Here is a 4,503-nt window from a genome sequence, read left to right as displayed (position 1 = left end):
GGTACTTCATAGAAAAGGAAACATGAGTGGTCAGTCCATAAATATAAGAAAATGTGCACAATCTCAAAGCAAGGAAAATTAAAGGCACCAATTAGGCACTATTTCACACTCTTTACACTCGGCCCAAAATTAAAAAGTCTAACAATACTAAGTGCTGGAGAGACTATGGAGAAATGGAAATTTCCACTTTGGAAACTAATTTGGCAGTGACAAGTGAATCCCACATGTGCAGAACCTACAACCAGGAAGCTCTACTGCTAAGAAATATATCCTAGGTATATATATACTATTTCTAGACATGTGTACCAGGACAGTTGTACAAGAAGTCCTCAGCAACCTCGTTCCTAACAGCAGAATACTGGGGACAACCAAGTTGTCATAACTGGTAGGGTGGCTGGATGATAATATAGTCATACAATGGTCATCTAAATTACACAACAGAAAACAGACTACAGCAGCATGCGTCAATGTACCTGAATCCAATAATACAATGTTCACTGAGGAAAGCATGTCATATACTATACACCATGCAATTTCATTTCTATGAAGAATAAGATAGGCAAAACTAAAGATATTGCCTAGGGATATGTACTTATTGGGTGGAACAAAGGAGAAAGGCGGGGAGTTGACATGAAATTCAGAAGGAGGAAGGGAAGCCATTGAGAAGGGGCTTACTAGAAACAGTGTTTCTAAGAAGGATCTATTTCTTTGGGAACAATGACATAGACGGTTATTATTCTTCTTCTTTAAACTCTGTACAATTGCATAAAAGAGAGAGAAGCAGAGATGGAAGAAAGAGAGAGAGGGAGGGAGACAGAGACTTTCACATGATCCATTGCATCCTTGTCTTGTGACATCCTGATGCCTTTATAATAAAATTTCCTTCTTTGTTCTCTAATACTATGGGCTGAATTGTGTTTCCCCAAAATTTATATGTTGAAGTCCTAAGGCCCCAGACCTCAGAATGTGACTATATTTGGAGATAGGGTCTTTTTTTTTTAAATTGAAGTCTAGTTGATTTACAGTGTCATGTTAGTTTCAGATGTACAGCACAGTGATTCAGATATATATATATCTGAATCCATATATATATACTTAAAATGTTCTTTTTCAGATTCTTTTCCCTTATAGGTTATTACAAAATATTGAGCATAGATCCCTGTGCTACAGTAGGTTCTTGTGGAGATAAGGTCTCTAAAGGGGTAGTTTATGGGTGGACCCTAGTCCAGTATGACTGGTGTCCTCATAAGAAGAAGAGACTGAGACTCAGACGCACACAGAGGGAAGACCACGTGAAGACACAGGGAGAAGATGGCCGTCGGCAAGCCAGAGAGGGAAGCCTCAAAAGAAACCAACCCTGCCCACACCTTGACCTCAGAATTCTGGCTTCCAGAGCTGTGAGAATATAAATTTCTGCCGTTTAAGCTATCCAGCCCATGGTACTTGGGTTATGGCAGCCCGAGCAAACTAACACAAGTAGTTTGAGCTGTTATCTGGTATTTGCAGAGTTCCTTGGGTGCACCTGCTGTGTACTTTAATCTCAGGCGTTCCCATTGCGCCTGCTGTCCTTCTGCCTGGCAGCCCCCCACCCCTCCTTGCCCAGCTCATGCCTGCAGTGGCCTTGCTGGTCCCCCTACAGGCATCCCTTCCTGAAGCCAGGGCTGGGTGTCCCTGCTGGGACGTCAGGCATCCTGCACCTGGTTCCACCTTTGATTGGAAACCAGTCTTTGTGTCTCTCTGCTCCCTAGACTGTGAGCTCTTGCAGGGCAGGCAGAACCACGTTCATCTTCGCCTTCTCATAGGTAAGCTCCTGGAACACAGTGCTGCTTGTTAAGTGCATGCAGTAGGAGAGTACAGACCACCCCCAGAGAAGGCCGTTCACGGAAACACTATCAAGGATCATCCAAAGCAGTAAACCCCTGCGTTGTTCATGTTATTTGTGTTTTTAAAATTTTGTCTTGAAATATTGTGTAAATTCTGAGGAGGGGAGGGAGAGGAATATCTGATACTAAAATTGCTTTGCATTTTTTAGAGTATTTTGCCTTAACACGAAAAGCAGATGTCGCCACCAATATCCGCTCTGCCACTTCCCAAAAGAAAGTGCAGGATTAAATCCTCCCACTGATAATGCACACAGGGTGTCTCCTTACGCAGGTATTTGACAACTGACTGTTAGATGATGCTTTCATTTAACAAATACTTCCTTAGGAATGCCGACTCTGTAATGGACAGCAAAGATGGTGGTCAGGACATCTCCCAGGAGGCCCCCATTCTTGTAAGAGGAGACGACAAGCAAGAAAATATCAGATGGTGATATGTATGTGTGATGCAGATTCTTAACACAGGCTCTGGGATGGAGCATGAAGGGGTTCCTTTCGTTGGACAGTCAGGGAAGCCCTGTCTGAGGAGCTGCATTCAAGCTGAAACCTGGTGACAAGAAGCAGACACGTGAACATTGCTGGGAAGAGCATTCCACATGGAGGGATTAGACGTTGTGGAGGCCCGAGGAAGAATAGAGGGGCAGAAGGGAGGCCCCTCCAGTGCGGCTGGAGGGGACGGGTGGGAGGGAATACAGGCAGGGAGGCGGGGGAGGCAGGGACCAGATGTTACAGAGTCTCCTGCATCAAGTGAGGCTTTTATTCTAAGAATGGTGGAAAGTCATGTAAGGGTTTTAAAGAGGGGAGCGGCACAATCTGACTCATACTTTTGGGAAGATCACCTGGCTCCTGTGTGGGGAATAGGTGTGTGTGGGGCGGGGAGGGCGAGAGTGAAAACAGGGAGATTGACTAGGAGGCTGCAGTAGCCCCAGCACCCAATGGTAGGGCTTGCAAACAATCTGGAGAGAACTGGGCGGGTTCAGGGTAGTTGTGCAAGTGGAGGGGAGGGGAGGGAGGACTCTGGGTGGTTTTCAGGTTCGTGGCTGGAGCACCTGGGTGGAGGGCGGTGCCACTTACTGAGGATCAGAATCCTGAAGGAGGAGCAGATTGGGGATGAGAGTGGGGTGGGCATCCAGGTACTTTTTAGATTTCAGATGCTTTTCTGCATCTGGGAGGTAATATCTTGTGAGCAGATGGAAACAAGAGGCTGGGAGTCAGAGGAGAGGTGGGGGCTGGAAAACTATGCCCCTCCCTGTGTCTATCCATCTGTCTCTCCCTCAGAGTCAAGGTCATGAATGCTATTTAAGCCCACGGACCAAAGGGGATTACCTAGGCAGCCAGCAGAGATGGAGAAGCTAGTGTGGCTGATCCTTGCTGTGCTCCACGGTTTAGTGATGCTTCAGGCTTGAGATATCGAGGCAAGGTCACGGAAAAAAGAGCAACCAGAAAGGCAGGAGAAAGACCCATGTGTGTGATATCATGGAAGCTCCCTGGGAGAAGTGCTTCCAGAGGAGGGAACAGTGCCACGTGTTGCTGAAGGGTCAAGTAAGAAAAGACCGTTGGATGGGGAAACAAAGAAGGTGTGTATGACCTTGACCGGAGGGATCTCAGTGGAATTGTGGAGACAGGAATACGATTCAAGAAGGTTTAAGGGAAAATGGGAGTGAGGGTGAGGGTGGCTGTACCAAACGAGGCCTTCGCAAAGTCTTGCTCTAAAGAGCAGCAGAGGGACTGCCCTGGTGGTGCAGTGGTTAAGACTCCGCTCTTCCAATGTGGAGGCCGCGGGTTCGATCCCTGGTCAGGGAACTAGATCTCACATTCATGCCGCAACTAAAAGTTTGCGTTCCACAGCTAAGACCCGGCACAACCTAGATAAATAAATAAAGTAGAAAATAAAGTTTAAAAAAAATAAAGAGCAGCAGAGAAATGGGAGCACTTTCTGAAGGGAGATGGGGGGGACAAAGGAAGATGCTGGGGTTTTTGTTTTTTGTTCCAGGTGTGAGATTCTGGAACTTGTTTGTGTGCTAATGGGAATGATTTAATACAGGGGGAAATACTGATGAAAATTTTGGGGACTAAAGGTCTCAAGACAAGAGGAGATAAGGAACATAGAATTTGGATTATTGTCAACAAGAGTGTTACTAAAATTTTATTTGGAAAAAAATCAAAGGCATTCCCCCTAACTCTGGACTATAAAATAAATATTAATAACGATAATGACCATGGTGAGGTAAGAACTGTTTTTATCGTGCACCTTCTATAAGTCAGAGACTCTGCCACTTTCTTTACTTTATCATTCTGACAACACCGAGATGAAAAATTTATTATTGTTTTTAGAAATGTTTACAAGCAAAGAAGTTGAGTCTCAAGAGAGTTTCATTGGCTTTTGCGAGGAATAGGTGACAGGCGAGGAATAGGTGACAGATCTAGGATCCAAATCCAGACTTGTTAATGCCCAGGTGCTCTGATTGCCCAATGATGCTCGGATCTGGGTTTTGCAAGCCCCCCTCCCCACGGCTCTCCACCCTTGTGCTTCCCCAAACCCCACAGGGGTTCCGCTCCCTCCTGCTTCAACCCCAATTCAATTAACCCCACTTACTAACATTTCCTACCCAACCACTCTTTC

This window comes from Lipotes vexillifer, unplaced genomic scaffold (assembly GCF_000442215.2).
Source record: "Lipotes vexillifer unplaced genomic scaffold, Lipotes_vexillifer_v1.1 scaffold1049, whole genome shotgun sequence".
In the NCBI taxonomy this organism is placed as follows: Eukaryota; Metazoa; Chordata; class Mammalia; order Artiodactyla; family Lipotidae; genus Lipotes; species Lipotes vexillifer.
This window is presented reverse-complemented; position numbering follows the sequence as displayed.